The 22,745-nt window shown below is 42.7% G+C and overlaps 1 protein-coding gene across 2 annotated transcripts in view; it reads right to left on the reverse strand.

Moving 5' to 3' along the window:
- Positions 1–18,447, reverse strand: part of Dpysl5 (dihydropyrimidinase like 5) — an 82,598-nt gene extending 64,151 nt beyond the window's left edge. Inside the window, exon 1 of one of the 2 annotated variants that reach the window (XM_015479488.2) lies at positions 17,999–18,447. The gene's annotated coding sequence lies outside the window, so the exon portion shown is untranslated. Of the gene's footprint in view, positions 1–17,994 lie in introns of both variants that reach the window. The other variant, XM_048804681.1, reaches the window with a different exon arrangement.
- Between the last annotated feature and the right edge of the window lie 4,298 nt (positions 18,448–22,745).

The raw sequence follows: 22,745 nt of genomic DNA on the forward strand, positions 1-22,745 counted from the left end.
TGGCCTGGACCAGGAGTTTCCTGTAAATGAGGCTGCCAGGGACTGGGAACCAAGACAATCTAAGCAGCTTCTCTGGGAGATGGAAAGAGATTAATTGAAAGCATTTATAAAAAGAACCTCAAAAGATAACACTGAAAAAAAAAAACAGAATTTTATCGAAATTTAAATGTTTGCTCTCCAATAAATACTAGTAAGAAAATGAATTTAAAATTTGCTCTTCAATTGACACTGTGAAGAAAATGAAAAGGTAAGTAAGTCACAGATCAGAAACATACATTTGCAAATCATAAAGCTGATAAAGGACTTATAGCCAGAATATAAAGAGAACTCTTACAACTCAATAAGACAAAAAATGCAACAGGAAAATGAGCCAAAGATTTAAAGAGACACTTCACAAAGAGGATTCAAATGGCAGATTAAGCACGTGAAAAGATGTTCAACATCATTGATTATCAGGGAAACACAAATTAAAATCATAATGAAATACCACTATAGGCCCATTAGAATAGTGTGAAGGCTAATTTTATGTGTCAAGTTAAGTGGGGGTTAAGGGATGCCTAGAGAAATGTCAAAATATTATTGTCTGGTGTGTTGGCGAGGGTGTTCCAGAAGAGACTGGCATTTGAATCAGTAGATTTGAGAAACGAAGATTCACCCTCACCAGCGTGGAGAGGCATCATCCAGTCTGTCTAGGGCCAGAATAGAACACTGGTCATGATGTATCACTCTTCTTTTGATTTTTTTTTTCAAACACTTAAACATACAAATACCATTTGTAGCTTTCAGGCCACACAGAAGCATGCAGCTAGGCTGGATTTGGTCTATAGGCCATCATTTGCATACCCCAATCTCTATCTATGGCAGGGCTTCTCAATCTTGGCACTGTTAAGTTCTTAGCCTCTACCCACCCAGGTAGTGGGTACCTGATCTATTGTGAAAAACAAAAAATGTGTCCTGTCATTGCCCTATATCCCCTGAGGGGCAAAATCAGCCCTGGTTGGGAATCACTGATCTACAGGGACAGCAGGTCATGGTTGCCCAGGGGGTAGGGGTGACGGGGAAAGGAGATTGGCTTGAAAGAAGCACAAGGGAACTCTTTGGGATAATGGAAATATGCCATATCTTGATTATGGTAGTGGTTATGTAAGTATATAAATATGTAAAACATATTTACATATTTAAAATAAACATACTTTGAAAAGGCTGTTTACTGTATGCAATTTAAAACTTTAAAAAAGTTGATAGAAGTAGAAAGAAAACAAAGAGGAGGAGGAGGAAGTGGAGGAGTGGGGGAGTAGGAATTACATTTAGCTGTAAGCATCCTGGCAGTTCAAGCAAAGAAAGAAACCCTCATTATAGTCAGATAAAAGGGAGGTTTCTCATTTACCTGCTTGGAATGTCGGAAAGAGGTTTCAGTCAGAATGTGTTAGTGAATTCGAGTCAGCTCTAGAAGGAATTTCACTGCTCACATGTAAAAAGAACAAGCTACCAGAAAAAAATAAAAATAATAATAATAAAAAAAATCATCCTGATGGCTAAAACAGTAGTCATTATAATTAGGAAAAAGCAGGGATGATTTCCCTTGACCACTATTACTAAACAATGTTGTAAGTTACTAGAAAATATAGTAACATAAGAAAACAAAATCTTCCGGATAAACATTAAAAACAGATAAATTGTGTTATGACTATATACCTAGAAAACTTAAGAAAAGTGGTAAGATAATAGTTATTATAAATACAATAAAGTCAGTATTTTGTATATGAGCAAATAGCTAGCAAGAAATAGGAAAAAAATGTTGTATTCACAATAATGAAAAATAAAGAATAAAACACTAAGAATGGTACAGAAAAGGCACATCTAGATAGAGCATATTTTCTCTATTTTGATCTATTTGATTAGTGGCTGCCTAGGATTGAGAGTTGCAATAGGAAGTGAGGACAAATGGGCTCAAAGTTTCTTTTTGAAGTGATGGAAATTTCCTAAAATTAGACTAACATAACTGTAAATATCTAATCAGTGCATTATATACTTTTGGTGACTAGTACGGACTTTCTTAGTAAATATTAAATATGTTATATGAAATCATATGAAAAACTGTATATGACATCAGCATCAGACTAGACAAAGGGAGAAGAGCAGAACAGACTGCTTGGGTAGCAGATTTAAATTAAATGCAATGAAAGCGATATTTCAATTCAGTGGAAATGATTTATGCAATAAAATACTGGCTATTCATCAGGAAGAAAATAAAATTGGCTTCCTGTCTTACAGGATGCACCAAAATCTGTAATCTATCTGAAATTTATTTAAATGTAAAACAAAAAGCCATAGAAAAATACTAGAAGATGATCCAGGAAACTACATGTACAACAAAGAAACAAGGGAGACTTTTAAACTCAGCCTGGAAATCCAGAACCCATAAAAGAAAAGACACATTTATGATACTATAAAATAATTTAAATTTGGTAAAGTAAAAGGCGCCATAGAAATAAAATTAATAGGTAATAAGTAGCCTGGGAAAACATGTGCAGTGCATTTGACAGTTATGAGCTCTTATTTATCAACTGGAAAAACACAAGAAACAAGAGAAAGTGGAGCTTAGAACAGAGCAAATGATACACAGCAGATCAAATCTAAATGACCACAGTGTAGGAAAAGAGGTTCAAACTCTGAGTAGCCAAGGACCTGCACGTGAGAGTAGCAATGAGGTATCATATTTCACATTCATTAGATGGCAAAATTCAAGAGGGATTCCTGACACTGGCAAAACTTGGGGAAGGTGCAGGTCGGGTTGTGAGAATGGTCTGACACTGCTGATGGAAACACCAAGTCTTACACCCCTCAGGAAAGAGCTGAAGAGACCTCTATTAAAACGTTAAAAAGACCCTTTTTAAGGTCCTTTTAAGTCCTTATGCTAGGGCTCTATGCATAAAAATAAAAGCAACAGAACATTAGGAGACAGCTACCGAGATGGCCACAGCATAACTGTTAGTAGGGCAAAACACAAACAACCAGAAATAAACTGAATGTGGTTGAATACACAATGGTTGAATAGACTCTGGTGGGATCCATGCCTTAGAATGTTCTGCAAAATTTTAAAATTTAGATCTCCACCACTGACAAGGTGGGTTGCAGAGATACATTTTACCCAAGTAAGATCCAATATTTCCCCATATATAGGCATAAATAACCAGATCCCATTTTGGTAAAATGAACAAGAACAAAAAAACAACCTACTCATGTACATGTATTTATATTCACTGGCTTGTGAATGGAGTAAAGTATGGGTGGGAACCCCCTGTTGATGTTGATTTCCTCAACATAATATTTAGTTGGTGTTTTAGTCAGCTATTGAGTCACTGTGACCAAAATATACCACGAGAACAACTCAGAGGAGGAAAAGTTTATTCGAGGCTCACAGTTTCAGAGATCTCAGTCCATAGACAGGCGACTCCATTGCTTTGGGACCAAGGTGAGGTATCATATCATGGCCCAAGATGGGGCAGAAGAAGCAAAGAGAAAGGGGCAAGAGAGGCCACAGGAAAGACAGAGCCTACCAGGGCAAGCCCACAGAGCCTACCAGGGCAAGCCCACAGTGCCCACCTCCTCCAGCCCCACTCTACCTTCCTACAGTTACCACCCCGTCCATCCAAACTAGGAAGACCTGATTAGGTTTCTGCTCCCCTAATCATCATTTCACCTCTCACCATTCCTGCATTAACACAGGAGCTTTTGAGGGACACCTCATATTCAAACCATAAAGTTGGAGATAATGATGGAAAAAAAATCTTCATTATTTAAAAAAAGAAACAAAAGCTACCAATAATTAAAACAGAGTGAATGTTGAGTATGTGTATCTGCATGATGAAATGCAGGAAAGTGGTCACCAAATTGCTAGGTGGCTATATTAGGGTTGTGGGATTTGGGGTGCCTTTCATTCTCTTCCTTATACATTTTTAATGTTATGTTTTAACTTTTCACAGTGGATATGTATTGCTAATAAAGTCAGAAGAAAAAAGCAATGAAATGATTTTCATTGAGGCAAAAACAATCTACTCATTCTTTAAGGCCTATCAAATTCACTGAGCCTTATTGTGTGCCATGAATAGGAACAGAAGTTTTATACACAGCTGTCCCTCTATATCCACAGGTTGGCTCCAGGACACCCCTCTCTGCATGACACCAAAATCTGTGAAAGCTCAAGACCTCTATTTGCATAGAATATATATATATATATATATATATATATATATATATATATATATATATATCCTCCTGCATACTTTATTTTTCTTCTGCCTACTTTAAATCATTTCTAGATAATTTTAATATCCAATCCAAAGTAAATGCTATGTAAATAGTTGTTATACTATATTGTTTAGGAAATAATGACAAAAAAGCATGTTATCTGTGTTCGGTACAAAATTTTTTTCCAAGTATTTTCCATCCATGGTTGATTAAATCTGAGGATGCAGAATTGGCAGACATGGATACCACAGTACTTTTTCTCTAATCCTTATGGCAACACTACAATGAAGGAGGCCTACGGTCTCAGAAAGGTTAGGTAACCTGCCTGTGTCTCACAGGTTACTGGTAAGTGTGGCAAGACAAGGTCTAAATGTAGGTTTAACTCCTAGACATTCTCCTGCACTGCTTTCTCACCTTGGGAGCTCTGTAGTTCACAGGGCATTTATTCCCTCATCTGGCCAACCCGTGTGTCCCCTCATTTACCATGCATATAAACCCCTGGCAGGTACCTCTCGCTATCCTTGATGCTGGGGTTCAAAACAAGTACTACAGGGTCCTAGCCTTCAGGAATCTCAAGGCCATTAGCATTTCAGCCTGTGACTGCTTGAGGAGGCAAGGACAGTGTAGTATCGATGTCTTGGCGCAGGTCTCTGTACATGTTTGATTCATTGATTACTAACTGAAGAGTGAAAACACAGCAGGAGAATCCATGAGCTGTTTTTTCCAGCTCTTGACTCTCTCTTCACCCATAGTGTCTTTCTCATGGGCCTCACCCATTGCAATATAATTTTTATATAATATTTAATATGCTCCAATTATTCCAAGCTCACCCTAAACCTAAAAACAAACATAAAACCCTACCTCCACATCTTAACTGGGAACAGGACTCTACAGTTAGGAGGAAAGTCCATATTTTATGTAGTTTTGTTGGCTATTTGGAGCATGCACAAAAGTTCCCAGAGGAAGGAGGAACAAAAGATGTTAATTTAATACAAGTTCAAAGGAGAAAAACAGTTGCATTCATGCACACAATTTTCTTATACACACACAGAAACGAATCTATATTTTTCAAGCTTGTCACTGATTTTAATTAGCAAAGAAAAATTTCTGAGCGTGGTCTGGAGGCTCAGGACAACATGGGTTTGAGTTAATTAATACAGATAAAGCCAGGGTCTGCTAATTTTCCACCCTCCTGGGCCCCTTCCTTGGGTCCCAGCCTTGTACTCCCTGTAGCACACAGACTCCAACTAGAAAGAGCCAGGAAGAGATGAAATTGGAGAGTAACAACATGCTTAGTTGCCCCAGCTGCGTTGGGTATCTTTCCCTCTGTTTCTGCTCCTCTTTCTCCACACACCTTCCAAGCCAATCCCTTCAGGTCCTTGGAACCTGCCCTGCAGCTTCATACCCATCCCTCTGTCTGGCATCTTGTCCCCCAAATTCCACCCACACACCTGGTTGTGAAGACCTTGGCTGGATCCCAATGGTTAGGATGGTTCTCTTGCCTGCAGCCCCATGGGCCCTGCCCCACATTAGCTACACTCTGCCTCTTCACTGCCCACTGCATAGTCTCCAGACAGGAGGCAGCTGAGCCTCCTTAATGGTTGGGGCTCCTATCTATCTTTTCCTTTCCATGGTATTCTGATGGGCCTGAGATTGGCAGTTGCTCAGAGAATGTCAGCTATCTTCCCCATCATCTATTCAAATAATTCTACTCTGGGATTTGCACCTGCTCTGGATGGAAAGCCATCTAGATGTCCTCAGAATTGTCTATGTCTGCTTCTTTCAGATAGGGGTCCAAAAGTGTGGCTTTAATTGAGACCTTAAGGACAAAAGGGCACTTCTTCCCAGAGCATGCTGGTAGGGCTAACCATTTAACTGTATGTAATTTCCAAACTACTTTATATCTTTATATTAAAGCAAAAAGACCATATTGTGAACTAGACATTGCATTATTTTTTTAAAGATTAAAACACGAGGCTTTAACAGTCATAAAAGACCACATACATACATGATTTCATTTACATGAGATGTCTAGATATGCAAATCCATCAAAGCAATTTTTAAAATTATATATTCTGATTCTACCCAATCACTTATATTAGTCATAGTATTAGGACACTTTTTTGGAGAAGGGATGTCTACAGTTCCCATCCTGGTGGAGATGACAATCCAACCACGGACCTGCTTAGTTCCAAAGCCACAGGGCTTCTAACTGATGAGGCTGGCTGAGTCTGGCTAAAAGAATGGTGTGTGTGTGTGTGTGTGTGTGTGTGTGTATTTGTAGACTAAGCCCTTCTCCCTTCTCACAGAGGCCTTGGGAGCTGTAGGGCAAAGATGCTTAAGGGAGTAAGAATGACTTAATATTTAGCAGCCCTTCTTTGGAATTTGCTATCAGCTCTGCCTCCTTGGCCACACAGGTGGCAGTTCCCTATAACCTTCCAATGACTTGCTCAGGTCCTGATGCAGGCACCTCTACCCTGACCAGGGCCAAAGGCAGGCAGACAGCTGCCATCCCCAGGGACTGACCCAGTGAGAGCCAGGGAGGAGGTAATGGTGGAGTCTTCAAGGAAGAAGTAGTTTCTGCTCAGTTTGGAAGAAAATTCCCTAAACTGCTTATCTGAAGAGAAAGAGAGAGATGCCTTTTTCTGGAAACCACTATTATAGTGTTTATTGTAATAGGCAAAGGGAGAGGGAACAGAGTGATGAATGAAAAGTCATTTTCAAATAATAGAAATTTAAAAATGAATTCATTTTTAAAAACTAAATCAGGCATATAAAAGTAGGAGATGAGAAACTGCAGTGAGGAAGGGAAGGAAAAATAATCGGATTATTTAAAGACTAATCTGTTGAGAAGAATCAGGGGGAAAAATCAACTGCCATTTGCTATATGGTAGCTATATGACCTTGGGAAAAAATGGGGGGGGAATATATGTAAGGGAAGGGATGGGATTAGGAAAGACAGTGGAATGAATCAGACATAACTTTCCTATGTTCATATATGAATACACAACCAGTGTAACTCCACCCCATGTACAACCACAATAATGGGATGCTAATTAGAATAAGTTATATTCTACATATGTGTAATATGTTAAAATACACTCTACTATCAAGTATATCTAAAACGAACAAATAATAAGAAAGAAGAAAGAAAAAAAGCAGCAAATATAAAGAAAGATATATATTTCTTAACACATTATGTGTGTGTGCGTCTATGTGTGTGTATTTTCTTAAAACCTTATTATTAGCGGGGTACAATGGCACACACTTGTAATCCCAGTGACTCAGGAGGTTGCAGCAGGAGGACTGCAAGTTTCAGGCCAGCCTCAACAACTTAGAGAGGCCTGTCTCAAAATAAAAAATAGAAAGGACTGGGGATAAGGCTCAGTGGGGTAAAGTGTCCCTGGGTTCAGTCACCAGTACAAACATACATATTACTGGGCCTGACATGATGGTGCATCCCTGTAATCCCAGATACTGGAGGAATAGGGGCAGGAAGAGAACAAGTTTAAGGCTATTCTGGGCAATTTAGAGAGACACTGTCTCAAAAAAACAACAAAAAAGTATTATCACCTGGGTAGTAAAATCATGTCTGTGATTGTCACGAGAAATGAACAAGGATTTTCACTGCTATTTTTTCTGAAATAATAAAAAATCAGACACAGTTTAAATGTCCATCAATACATAAATGTTTAAATAGAAGACAGTACATTCCAATGGAAGGGTAGACAGCCATTTAAAAGCTTACATCTGTAAATTAGGTAGAGATGAGCAAAAATATTTTCTAATGTCAGATTTCTGAAAGAAGAGAATATGAAATGGAATCCAGTGTGTTTACAATTCTGTAAGAATTAGATCAGCATTTGGACAAGGATTTGAATGGAACAAGCAAAAATTGCATTGGCTGAGTTGGTAAACAGTTAATTGATTAAATATTAGATTTATACATTTTAGTGTACAAAATTAAATCCTATATATAAATAACATGAAATATCTAAGTGCTTACAGGGTTCAGAGTTTAATCATTAAGTCTAGGCTTTAGAGCAATAAACTGATCTTACATATTTGCTTGTAGGAGGACCAACACCAAACAGGGCTCATGCTAAGGAAAAAAAAAAAAATCTTTCTTAGGAATAACTTGGGATGAGAACAGATCTTCTAAGAAAAAAACAGCCAAAAAAAAAAAAAAGAAAGAAAGAAAGAAAGAAAGAAAACAGCCAAGTTTTGAATTCATGACTGCCTTGTTAGACTCCTTTGGTATACATGTTTCATTACCGCCATCGTCTAGTTACTCCTAAATCACTGCCCGGGTCTACACTGGCCATAGTTATCACTGCCATGCTTCCTAGGCCACACAGTGAAGACAAGCCATGGAGATGAACTGGCTTTGCCTTCTATCCACAATCTAAAGGTTACTGCTCAAGTGTCCGAGCCTGATCTTTATGGTTTTTCATTAGTCGCAGAGGTTCTTTCTATTATAATTCAATTGGAGGAATCATGTCTGTTTTAAGTCTTTTCAGAAGTCCATTAAAAAATGAGATATTTTCTTTCTTTCTCTCTCTGCTCCCTGGATATCACAAGCTGAACAATCTTCCTCCACTGCTACCCTTCTGCCATGATGTTCTGCCTCATGTGGGCCCAGAGCAATACAGTCAGTGAATCCTGGACTGAGACCTCTGAAACCACTGCCTTCCTTTTGAAAGACTTGTACAATGAAACCTATAAAACGCTGATTAAAAAAAAAAAATGAAAGCACAGACTTCCTGTTATACACTGGAAGAATTATAATTGTTAAAATGTCTACACTGCTAACAGTGATCTAAAGACTCAATGGAATCCTGATCAAGATCTCAATGAAGTTTTTACAGAAATAGAAAAAACAAAAACAAAAACAAAAAAACAAAACCCAAAATTCATATGAAAGACTGAAAAGTCAAAGCAATTTGAATTGTGAACAAAAAAGCAGGAAGACTCACATTTCCGAATTTCAAAATGCATTATAAAGTTGCAGTATTCAAATCAATGTGATACTAGCAAAAAACCTGGGACCTATAGACCAATGGAACTGGACAGAGCCCAGAAATAAACCAACATGTATACTATCAACTGATCTTTGACAAGAGTATCAAGAACACACAATGGGGAAAAGATAGTTTCTTCAATAAATTACAAAAAAAGCATGAAATTAGGCCCTTGTCTTACACCATACATAAAAATCAACTTGAAATTATACCAAACTAAAAAACTTCTACAAAGGAAATAATCAAATGAAAAGATAACCTACAAAATAGGAGAAAATATTTGCAAACCATATATCCAATAAAGAATAAGTTGTCAAAATATGTAAGTCACACACTAATGTATAGCAAAAATAAACATTGACTGAAAATGGACAAAAGACTTGGATAGACATTTCTTCAAAGAATGCCCAAAAGATACAGAAGAGGTTCTCAATCTCACTAACTAGTAAAGTGCAAACCAAAACCACAAAGAGAGATCACCTCACTCATGTTAGGAGAGAAAAAAAGGATCAGTGAGGATGTGGAGAAAAGGGAACTCTTGGTAGGAATGAAGCTACTATAGAACATGGAATAGAGGTGCCTTTAAAAATCAAATAAAACTACTGCAGGATCCAGCAACCCAACATCTAAGTACACATCCAGAGGAGTTATAATTAGATCTTGAAGAGGTATCATGTTTATGTTCACTGAACATGTTCACTGCAGCATTATGCTTAACAACCAGGATATGGAAGCAAACTAAGTGTCCACAAGTGGATGGATGGAGAAAGAAAACGAGGCAGACATGTGCAATGGAATATTATTCAGCCTTTAAAAAGGGAAAATATCCTGTCACTTGCAACAACATGGATGAACCTGGAGGACATTGCGCTAAATGAAAAGTGTTAGTCACAGAACAACAGATACTGCCTGCTGTCAATCACATGAAGAAACCAAAATAGTCAAATTCACAGTAAAGAGTAGGTAGTTGCTGGAGGCTGATGGGGCGTGGGGGGGGGCACAATCTACTAAAACAGAACATGTGTACTTTGACTCAGCAATTCCACTCATCGGTATACACCCAAGAGGAAAACACACATATTCACCAAAAACACCTACTAGTGGAACGTTCATAGCAGCAGTGTTCTTAATAGCCCCCAAACTGGTACCCTACCCCAACACCTGTCAACAACATAATAAACTGTGGGATGTTTATAAAATGCAATGCTTTGTATTGAAAATGAGCAAATTAAATATAACAATAAGAGGAATCTCACAAACATAACAGCAAAAGAAGCCACCCAGGAAGAGTGCCTATGATTCCCTTTGTAAAAAGTTTGAAACAGGCAAAGTTGATTGACTCTGTAAGAAGTCAGGATAGTGGTTAGCTACCTTGAAGGAAACATTAGTCACTGGGAGATGACACAGGGGCTTTGGGTACTTGTAAGCTTCTGTTTCTTGACTTGAGGCTGATTACATGGGTATATTTAGTTTGAAAAAATTCATCAACATATGCTTTTATGATTTGCATACTTCTCTATGTATCTGTTATACTTCACTAAAAAGTTTTGAAACATATTTTGGGGGCTGGGGGGAACCCTACCCCAACATTGGTAGAGTGCTTGCCTAGCATATGCAAGACCCTGGGTTTGATCCCCAGCACCAAATACACATATTTTTAAAATTTAAATTTATTTATTTATAGTTGATTATAGTAGGGCTCAGTGGCACATGCCTGTAATCCCAGCGACTCAGGAGGCTGAGGTGGGAGGTCAAATTTGAGGCCAGCCTTGACAACTTAGACTCTGTTCTCAAATTAAAAAATAAGCTGGGTATGTTGGCACATGCCTGTAACTTCAGCAATTCAGGAGGCTGAGGCAAGGGGACTGAAAGTTTGAGGCCAGCCTCGGCAACTTAGCAAGATCCCAAGCAGCTTAGTGAGGTCTTAAGCAGCTTAGCAAGCCCCTGTATCAAAAAAAAAAAAAAAAGAAAGAAAGAAAGAAAGAAAGAAAAGAGGGGGAAAAAGGGGGGAAAACGGGGGGGGTGGTCTGGGGATGTAGCTCAGTGATAAAGTACCCCTGGGTTCAATCTCCACTATAAATAAATAATCAGATAGATAGATAGATAGGGCTGGGGATGTGGCACAGTGATAGAGTACTTCTGGTTTCAATCCCCAGTAATGAAAAAAATATCTATCCATCTATCAATCTATCTATCTATACATATATATATATATACATATATTTACATTAAATACATATACATACATATTTGAATATACCCTCAGCCAATCTCTCTCCCCCAAAGTCAGCATTTTATGTATGTGTATTGCCACTTGGCAATGTGATATACTTAAATCAGTCCAAGTAACTTCACGAAGGTTACAAGGATTCCACAGATGTTGGAAACAAGACCAAAATGATCTGAAATTTTAAAATCAGCCGTGGTGTTTTGGTTTTACAACAGAAAGAGTACATCAATCCCACAAGGATGGAAATCCAAAGTGGTAAAAATGAGAAAGAAGACGGCTTTTGCATCAATAGCAGGTCTTGCTCTGCAGAAGGACAAAGGGAAGGACAGGACCAGACAAAGAAGTGAGAATAAAGACCCAGGCCTGAGAAATGAGGGTGAGCCCATGGCAGATTTGAAAGCAACAAAGGGGCAGCCTGGAATGGACACTGGCGTGACACAAAGATAGTGTGATTGAGGGCACTCCTAATGTGTGGGAGACACACATTCACACGCAGTCCAGGCCGGAGAGACCCAAAAAACTCTGCCAAGCCAATGAAAACGGACAGATGTCAGGGGGCGGGGAATGACATGGCTCAATTTGGAATGCAGAAATGCTCCTTTTTTCAAGAGAATCTAGTCATTCATAAAACCTCAACTTCACAAGGGCAAAATGATTTTAAATTTAAAGGGGAACCCATTGGTCTCAATGGCTGGAAAAATCCCATAAAAATAATATCTAGATCATTCAGTCATCCTTTCAATATTATCTATTGGATGCCTACTCTGAGCAATATTGTGTTAGAAACTACATGGCTGAGAAAAGAGGTACAAATTATATTTTCAACTTGATGGACTGCTATTTGATAACCCACTGCTAAATTCTTTAGTTTACTGTAAACCTAATACCCAACTACTGAAGTTCTCAGGTTGGGGTAGTGTTTAAAAGCATGGAACTTGAGATGATTAGTATTTTTGTGTCAACTTGGTTAGGCTGTAGTACCCAGTTATCAAAGACTCATCTAAGTGTTGCCCAGAAGGTATTTTGTAGATGTGGGTAACATCCACAATCAATTAGCATAAAGGAAACTTCCCTCAGTGATTCGAGTGAGCCTCATACAATCAGTCAAATAAGTGAAAAGCTGAGATGTCCCTAAGAAAGAAGAAATTCTAGTTTAAGATGGAAACATCAGCTCCTGCCTGCCTGCCCTCCAAATATCATACATGCCAGTCTCCTCCATCACACAAACCCTATAGCTTCTGCTTTTCTGGGGAAGATAAACTGACACAGACCCTGAGCAGGCTTCAGTGTTAGAGCTCTGGCTCTGCCATTTCCCTCCCTCGATGACCCTTCTACCTCCATTACCTCATCTGTAAGATGGGAATAATAAAAGCCTTCTAACTCATAGGAATTAGAAACCCCCCAAAACAGAGAAGGTATTTTGAAAGTGTTTGTGAAAGATGTAGCATCTATATTTCTCAGCTGGAAAACTACAGATGTTATATTTCTAATAATTTGTCATCAACTAGTCATTCTTTTCCCCTCCAAGAACAGAACAGCCTTGCACCATGACCCTCACCAGTCACAGGTGGCAGAGTGTGACATCAGACTAACCCCACACATAGGGACGATCTGGCAAAGCTGGAGTCAAAGCACTTCTGGAACATTCCTAACTCTCCAAGTTCTCAGCTGCTCAAAGCAGCTGCGTATAACAGGGTTACCCAGGAACAGACCCCAGCACAGAGCTATTCCTACTATTTGCAAGGGTGGAGTTTTCAAAAAGGGGTCCTCATCATTCTTTCTGTCCTCACTGTTGATATTCTATCACAGCAACCTGCCCTGACCCCCAGGACTGAAAAATTCAATGGGGAATTAAAGTGTTGTTTTTGTGGGCATATGTTTTGGGGGGACAGGAGGATGATGATGGTGATGATGATGATAGCTGACATTTATTGATCACTCATTAGATGATCAATAAATGCTGTCAGGGCTCTCCAGGTAGATGCTACACCCACCAACCATGCTCATTGTGCAGAGGACCAAATTGAGTCCCTGATAGACAAACAACTCACCTAAGGACAGACAGAAAGTGAAAGAGGTGTATTTGAGCCCAGGCTTTCTGGCCCAAGGTCTAGTTTCCCCTTCTGTGTACACTCTGAGCCTGGATTGTGAGGAGGGGTCCACAGAGCAAAAGGCAAGGGAGGAAGCACAAACTGAGCTTTGATTGATGGCAGCATTTGACATGCTCAGGCAGTGCTATGGTTAAGTCAACCTATTTTAAACAAGTCTCAAGACTGAAATAGAAGAAATCATAAACAGGTTCCTTCAGGAATTTTTGTTGAAATATATAATTTATGCCCATTTTTATACATAAATATCAAAGTTCATAAAAGATTCATACTTTACTATTTGAGTCTTTCATCTTTATCTAAAAAAAACATAAGGCAAGGCCATTTTGAAATTACTTCTCATTTATTCACTAGCAGTGCAATAAAATCAAACATCCACTTTCTTGAAAAATAATAAAACACATTTATTCTAATTTGCTCTCCTATTACACCAATTTCTTCCTATAGGATTTCACATTGACAAAAGATATTCTGTATTATTGTTCTCCTATAGGATCCTGTGAACTACTTTTCAAATTATTTTCTTTTTTAAAAATATTTTTTAGTTGTTAGTGAACCTTTATTTCATTTATTTATATGTGGTGCTGAGAATCGAACCCAGTGCCTCACACATGCTAGGCAAGCGCTCCACTACTAAGCCACAACCCCAGTCCCTCAAATTATTTTTTTATAGCTCAGAAAACAAAAAAGGATATACAGGATCAGATTCTATCAGAAAGTGATAATTTTTTACACCAGGAAGATAGACTGGGTCTCAGATACTCTTGTCTAATAATACCAACTCGACTGACTCTCAATATTTTTCTAAGCCCTAATTTAAAAGAAAAAGACTTGTAAAAACAGTTTACTTTTTGTCCCAGAGATTTGTCCACAATTACAATATCCTTTGGTCCATAGTTCTATGGCATTAACGCAGGATTGACCTGAATCCTGCATCAGAGGAGATATTAGGGAGGAAATATTCTCAGATACTCACATCAGGAGGAGTATGGAGACAGGTGGAGGTACTACAAGTGAAGGCTACTCTAAGTCTCCAAACTGTAAATGTGCCTTGCTGTGCAACTGCTTCCAGAGATAGAAGCATGCAGCAGCACATTGAGAATCATGGAACTATCCTGGCTTCTCTCATCTGGGAGAGATTATGTTGAAAACTGCTTGGGCTTCATGATCCATGAACATCTTTGTGTAGACTTAGCTAAGATCCCCAAAGTCAGGAAGACAAAGAGTTAAGAATGGCACTCTAGAATCCTGGAGGTATAAAGTCCTTCTCTGAGGCCACCTGTCTTTCCCCTTTTGGGTTCTGTGTCTCAGAAGTTTTCACAGGAGCAGCCTCAGCAGAAGAGATGGGGATGCTGCTGCTTTCCCTCCCTCTTCTCTGTAAAAATGAGCCGGCATACTGCAGTCTTCATCCTTAGACTCTCCTCCATGAGGACGGGTTTCTACTGGATTTTTCAGAATGTTTTCATATAATTAAACCCTCCTGAAAATCTGTTCAATTATTACACAAAGAATAAGCCTATAAAACAGTCCCTCTTGAAACTTTTCTCTTCGGACAATGACATGAAAACATTTCTTTCACAAGAATACAAGAAAAACTCCACATGTTTAGATTTCTGACTTTCTGACATTGGGATTCCTAGTTTTACACACTTAGGATGCAAGTGTGCAAACATACATGAGTGTATACATGAATGCATGCATGTATATTCATTTGTATTTCATTCTTAACTAAAATACAGCTAAAAACATCCAATGAACAATGTTCCAGCTAATCCTCTCAGATCAATTTTGTAAATTCTGGGAGGCACCTCCTTAAAGCACCATCTTTTAAAAACAGCAAGACCTACCTACTGCTGATCCTGGACAAGAGACCTTAATAGGGATAAGTACTGTCTGGACTGGGCAAGAACCAACAGTCACATCACAGTCCCTTACTTTACTAACCAGGTTAGTAAAGAAATTCCTGAGGTTTCAAGGCTACGATAAGACAGCCATAAGGTTCATCCATTAACTTAATGGCAAACGTAAGTGACGTCGATCTGTTCTATTTTGTTTTGTTATTTAGACAAGTTTTCCCCACTCTTGAAACAATAATGCATCTACTTTACTTTTTCTTTTTTAAACCAATGGCAATTTAACTTTATTTTAAAGATTCACCTTTAACTTATCAGTTAAACAATTATCACAGAGAACTTACATAACAGAATCCTGTTTGACTGACATTTCACATGTCAAGGCTCTGCAGCTCTGACACGCAAGGTGCTTAGATAGCTGGCAAGACTAAGTACACCTAAAGCTCAGCTGAATCCCTGTTCTGTGTTTCCACTCTGTTCATCTGCTTTCCCATGGGCAAGCAGCCACCACCTATCGCAGAGCCATCTCAGTCTTAGGTCAGTAGACAATACAGGCGAAATCTGCAAAGAACGCACTGGCTTGGGTGTGGTCACCGGCAAATGAAAGCACTGATCCCCCGGTTGTAGGCTCTAAAACCAAGAGCCCGCACCCTTGGCGGGTAATCCCCAAGCCTGTTTCTCCCCAATTTTAACACCAGCCCTGATGACTACCCCTAGGAAGCACAGCAGTCCCTAGACCCGGGCAATCTGGTCAGACAAAGCCAGTTACTTTCGAGAGCAGACTCTATACCCAGGAGACCTCTGGCCTCTGGGACTTGCATTGCAACCGTCCGCTGCGCGCCGCTAAGCACAGCACGTCTGAGCTGCTGGTCAACAGCTTGGGGCAGACGGCGGCGCCTCAGCCTGAAGGCACCCTAAGCTGGGGAGGCGACTGTGCCCCAGCCTCACAGCGTGCGGACGCTGTACTCCCAAGCGGAATTCTCAACAGGGCCGAAGGCCCCAACGCAAACCCCAACGAGACATCACGTGCCTTGAGGTTTCTCCGCGAGCATTTTCCATACCAGAACACTGCACACCTAAATTCTAGGGGGGCCCTGTTTCGACGTCGGGCGAACACCAGGGTCGGCTATTGTTCTCCGGGGCGGGAGACGCCCCCCATACCGCCTCCCTGGCAGGATTTGCCTCCGGGCAAAGCCCTTCAGCTCTGCGAGAACAGGGCGTGCCGGGGGCGCTGCAGATTATCACAAAATCCTAACTGAGTCCCCACGGGCACGTTCCAAGCTGGGAAACAAAGCTCCTTGCGGGGACAGCTTCACACCCGTCCGAGAGCCGCCATCCTGGGTCCCTTGCCCCGTCCTAGAGCCACGCCCAGCCCGCCACTCGGGCCGCCGCGCCCCTTCCCCAGCACTGAGGGTCTTTAGGCCCGAGACCCGCCTCTCAGCTGCCTGCCCCTCCCCCCGAAGACGCCCCTTCCTAAGGCAGACCCCTCCCCCGCAGAGCTCTAGGCTCCAACCCCCTCCGGGCTTCCCTCCTCAAACCCAGGCGGTCTCCACCCTCCCGCATCTCTCCTCCACTTCTCATTCTTCATCCGATCAGCCTCGCCCCGCGCCACCTGCACCGAGCTCCTTCCCTCTGTCCTCCGAACCTCCCTCACCGCCCCACATCCCGTTCCCTTCTCAAACCCTGGTCCCTGCAGTCTTCCCTCAGACTCGGTCACCTGTCCCCACCCAACTCTCCAGCCTTCCCCATCTTTGCTCAAAACGAGGCCTTTGCCTCTGTCTCTTCCCTTCCCGGCTCCTCTCCAGCTCAGACTCTAGCCCCCTCCCCTAGCCCAGGATGTCGAGGTCCTCGCCCGCCGGGATCGATATTGCGGGTTGGGCTCTGGCTCAGGGCTCAAGGAAGGGACGCAGATACGCGCCGGGAAGGGGTCGGGTAGCGGCAGTAGGCCTTTGTGGTTTCCGCAGGTGCCTCAAAGGCGGTGGCGGGAGTCTTCTGCAGGCGTCCGCTCGCTAACCGGGCGGATGGAACGGACCGCGGAGTCTGGTACAGGCTTGGCATAAAGTGGGATGGTCTGAGGGTGTGTATCTGGACGGTGGGTGGGGACCGGGGACAGCGCCGATCCAGGAACGCGGCAGAACGGGCCGGCGATCGGAGAAACCACCCTCGCCCCTTGCCTTCCAGCCATTCACTGCACGCGGATCAACGAGGGTAGGGCACCTACTGTGTGCTGAGCACGAATCCCTTCCACCCAGCCACCTCCTCACCCCAATTATTTGCAAATCCCACGAACACATAAAACGCCAAGGCACGATATCCTGTGGGCGTACAAAGAGGACCTGCCTAGCACTCCCGTTCAGCAGACTGGCCGCCCCCAATTCCAAACCTTCCGCCGCGTCCCCGGCAGCTGGGCCCCTCGACGCACCCCATTCCCTCCCTTTTGTGCACCTCAGAGAAAAACAGGGAGGGGGCGAGATGGAGGTCCCAGCCTGGGGAGACTATGCCCACCTCTACCCTGTGCCCACCGCCCTCACCCACTCCTCCGTGATGCTGCTGAGATGGCTGGTTGATCGTTCTGTCTCCCGGTCTCGCCGCGGCGCGGGAGCTGCCGGTGTTTGGGGCGCCAGCGGCTGCAAGCGCGCTCGCTCGGTGGCCGCCTTAGCGCGCTTGGCGCTGGACTCCGAAGTGGCGAGCGGGGGAGGGGACGCGAGTGGGGGCTGGGAGAGGCCTGGGCCAATCACGGATCAGATGGCTCCTCCCCAGAGCTCCCCACCTCTCGCTAGCAGGTTAGGGGGAGAATGGGACCCGCCGCATCCCGCACCTTCCGCGCGGCGCGCGGCGGCTGCCACCTTGGGACTACAACTCCCGACAGACCCTGCTGCAGAGCCGGGGTCCGAGAGGGGACAGAGGGCGCGGCCCGAGAACCCGGCTGACCCTCCCCCGCCCCCGCGCCCTTCTCCGCGTTCCTTTGGGTTTCCATGGTGACTTGCAACATTTCACAAAGCCCGGGCGTTGGAACGCGCTGATGCACTGGTCTCCTGGGAGGGCTACGGGGGAGGGTTCCGAGGACACACTGCCTCCCCTCCCCCTGCAGGACCCCACCCGAGGGCCTGGAACAATGAGGCTGCAGCTTCTCTCTGGCAGTTGCGGAGCTGCTCCTTCCTGTGGGGCCCCACCGAGGCCTCCGAGTTCGCGCTCCGACCCGGTGCGACGCCGGCGGAATTGCTGGCTGCAGAGGGCTAGGGTAGTCGTTATAGGGAAACTCTTCTCGCCAAGCGGGGCCAGCTGATTTCGCAGCTGGCCCCTTTGAGGTCTGGTAGAGTTCATTTTCGGACGGCGACGATTTTGACCAGCGCTGCGCTGGGGTTTCCGCTTCCAGAGCTTTCTGGCCCAGGCTGACTGTCCTATTTCTGGCATCTCCTTTCAAGGGATGGCGAAACCTCTGGAAATATTTTGTAACCCAATTTCCATCCGCTTCACCTTTTTCTTCACGTTTTACACGCATCATTTAAAAAAACAATTTATAAAAGGAGTAGGAGGATCATCACCCCGTTCCTCACTTCGTTATCCCCGCTCAAGCCTTTGCTGTACATCTGCGTTATTTTCTGTAGTTATAATGATACTTTGGATATGGTTTAGTAATTTGCTTCTTTTCGCTTAATATCACCTCAGAGGTGTCTCAAAACGCGTTAAACTGAAGCATGTTAACCCCATCTGGGGACCCCCTAACCGGCTGCTGAAGAAGACCCTCCTGTCCCGGGTTCTCCCTCCCCACTCCACGGTGGGGAGTCATCCCCCGCACCACCACCCAAAGCCTTCCTCAAGCCATAGTCTCGTGAGGTGACCTCAGGTTACTTTCAAAGAAAAGCATACTTCACGACTCCTGGGGGCAAGTCCTCGCCCCCTGCATCACAACCGAATCTACTCTGGCAAGAGGCCCGCAAAGCCCGCCAAAGCGGGGTCCAAGTGAGCTACTCTGCCAGGTGGAGTGGAGTTACCAGCCGCCTCCTTGCAGCTGGTCTGCCCGCTACCGCGCGCGTGCCACCACGCGCTTTTTGCCTAAGGCAGAGGGAGTCCTCTAGTGGCAGGAAATGTTTTCTGCAGTGTTTAGTGGACCTTGAATTGGGACTACCTGCCCTGACCAAAGAAAGGGCTGGCTTAGAGGATAGGAAAGGTAGCAGAATACAACAGTTACTAATATGGCGTTATGTAAAAATGTGGATGTGTAACCGATGTGATTCTGCAGTCTGTATACGGGGTAAAAATGGGAGTTCATAACCCACTTGAATCTAAAGTATGAAATATGTCAAGAGCTTTGTAATGTTTTGAACAACCAATTAAAAAAAAAGAGTATCTGTTGGCTTGAGAAATTGATAAAGGTCATACCCAAACCCAAGATTGCAAATATCCTCAAAATTGAATTATATATATACATACACACACACACGCACACACATATACAGTCTAGGTTCTCTCCTGAGTATCAGAAAGAGTGCAGAGCTTAGAATTACACAGCTCTTCTGCCTCAGCTCACTCTTCCTCTTTCTCCCTCCAGAGGGCTGGATCTCCAGTACAGATATTGTCCTGATAGTGAATGACTCATGGAGAGGCTATTGGCAAGCCATCAGCCCCCAGATGTTCCTTCCTCTGCTGTTTGGACGGAGTCATCCCCTGGGTGCCCTCTGGGAAAAGGGTCTCCAACATGCTGAGAAACTATATTGTTTTCTTCCTCAGACTTCTCTTTTCACCTGTTTGCCCCTCTCATACTTCTTGGTGCCAACCCAATATGGGGAACACATTGTCAAGTCCATTAGCCATTGAAATCATCATGAGTCAACAGCAAACCTCTATATCCAGGTCACTTCCACAGAGCAGGAGCCAAAAAATGGACTAGAAGACAGACAAACACACATTCGGAGAGGATAACAGGACACAGAGGAAGCACAAAGAAGCTCTACAAACAGAAATGCGGCTGAGGGTCTAGCCCAATGGTAGAGAGCTTGTCTATTATGAATGAGGCCCTGGGTTCACCCCCCAGTACCAAAAAGAGAGGGAGAGATAGAGATAGAGATATAATATAGATAGATAGATAGATAGATAGATAGATAGATAGATAGAGAAAATTAGATGCAGAAACTGAGACAGTGGGAAATGAGATCTAAAGAATTCTAGACCCCAGACCTGTGGTCACCCAGTCCCACATAGGAAATAGGGAGGGAGCCTGGAGAGGCTGGGAGGTGGGAGCTCCAGCAGAAAACATCATAATCAATTCCAGTGGCTTATCACTACCCTTGAAAGGCCAATGAGCTCCCTCCAAATTTTATTTTCTTTTATTTATTTATTTAAGTACCAGGGATTGAACTCAGGGGCACTTGAACACTGAGCCACATACCCAGCCCTGTTTTGTATTTTATTTAGATACAGGGTCTCACTGAGTTGCTTAGCACCTACCTCACTGTTGCTGAGGCTGGTTTTGAACTCACATGCCTCCTGCCTCAGCCTCCGAAGCTGCTGGGATTATAGGCATGTGGCATTGTGCCCAGCTTCCCCCCGAAATTTAAATCATTCCTTCTGGCTTAAGGAGTAGTTTTTTTTCTGCTTTTATTTTTAAATTTCAAAGTTTGATTTTGAAATAAGAATTTGTCTTCTCTTGGAATTAGAATGGCCAGACACCAGCATAAGGGAGGAATTGCAAGATGGTGCAGCTGCCTGAGCCCCATAACAGAAACCCATAGTTCTCAATTTGCATTTATTTCGCACACATATAACAATTCTTTAAGCCAAAAGGAACCTAGACATTGCAGAGTCTCACAATGCCAACATTATATGGATGAGGATAAAGATGCTTTGTTTTATGCTTTTTTCTCCTTTAGTAAAATTCATTTGCGTATTAGCAAGAATAACAATGAGGGCAAGAAACACAACTCTGATAAACAATCACCTTCAGAGAACAAGAGTTACTTTAAGAACCAGATTTTTTTTTTTTCGGTACAGGGAATTGAACTCAGGGGCACTCGACCACTGACCCACTTTCCAGTCCTATTTTGATTTTATTTAGAGACAGGGTCTCACTAGGTTGCTTAGCACCTCACTGTTACTGAGAGTGGCTTTGAACTCCTCCTGCCCCAGCCTCCCAAGCTGCTGGGATTACAGGCCACTACATCAGCGAAGAACCAGATCTTTAATCATCTTTCCTCTGCCCCCACCAGTCACACTGTACAACACAATGCCTTATTAAACTCTACCAGTGTGAGGAGCTGAGGACATTGGAAAGAAGTCCCTCATCTCAAATTGAGTTTTTAATAAAATGAATCCAAAGAAATAAAATAGCAAGAAACACCCATTGCTGCCTTTACCTGATTGTTTATTTCTGATAGTATGAAGCCAGCCATTCGTTGATCTGGTTTTTCCTTTTTAGTTGCATTAATCAGAACTTATTTCAATAAGAATTAAAGTTAGCTTGTAATCACAGCAGGAGGATTGCTTGGGCATCAGAGTTCAGGGTCAGCCGGGGCAACCCCATTTTAAAATAAATGAATAAGTAAAACAATTAAAGTTAATGTTTATTGAGCATTTCTTGTGTCCTTTATGTATGGCATTCATTCAACCCACAGCGCACCTGTAAGAAAGATATGGCTTCCACTTTATGGAAGAGGGAAATGGGTCCTTAAAGGCTAGTAACTCACCTAGTCAATTTGAAGGGGCAGAGCCAAGATCAAAGCCCCCGTTTGACTTCAGGTTCCATTACACCACACTGCCTCTCTTGATCATTATTCCTTTTGTATCTGCCCTTTTGATATTTTGAATTCATATTGTGATTTTTAAGGCAGTGGGCACCCCATGGAGCTTGGTGATTTTATTGAATTTGATTTCCCAGTTTTAAATAAAAAGCCTCTGGTAAGGTCCCCAGGGAACCAGGTGTCCTGCTGTTAAATCCTCCCATCTTCCAGAGACTTGTACTTTGGGGTCAGTGGAGACAAGTGCCTAAGTGACCTGGAAGAGGTCACCCCCCCAGTGGATGCTTTCTTCCCCACTTAGGTCCATGATCTGTGGCTCTGTTATTTTGAGGATCAACAGAGAAGGGACAAGTCCCAGCCTGTTGGAGCTGGTGGACTATATTTGACACCTGCCTGAACCATTCACTCCCCTGTGAAAATATGTCAGGTTAAACAGCCTCTCTATGCCTCGGTGTCCTCCTCAGTGAAAGGAGGCCATTTCAGTACCTACCCGCAAAGAGGCTGCAGGGAATGAATAAGGATGTGTACATAAGGTGCTTGTGTATACA

The sequence above is a fragment of the Marmota marmota genome, unplaced genomic scaffold, assembly GCF_001458135.2.
Source record: "Marmota marmota marmota unplaced genomic scaffold, marMar, whole genome shotgun sequence".
NCBI classification, from domain to species: domain Eukaryota; kingdom Metazoa; phylum Chordata; class Mammalia; order Rodentia; family Sciuridae; genus Marmota; species Marmota marmota.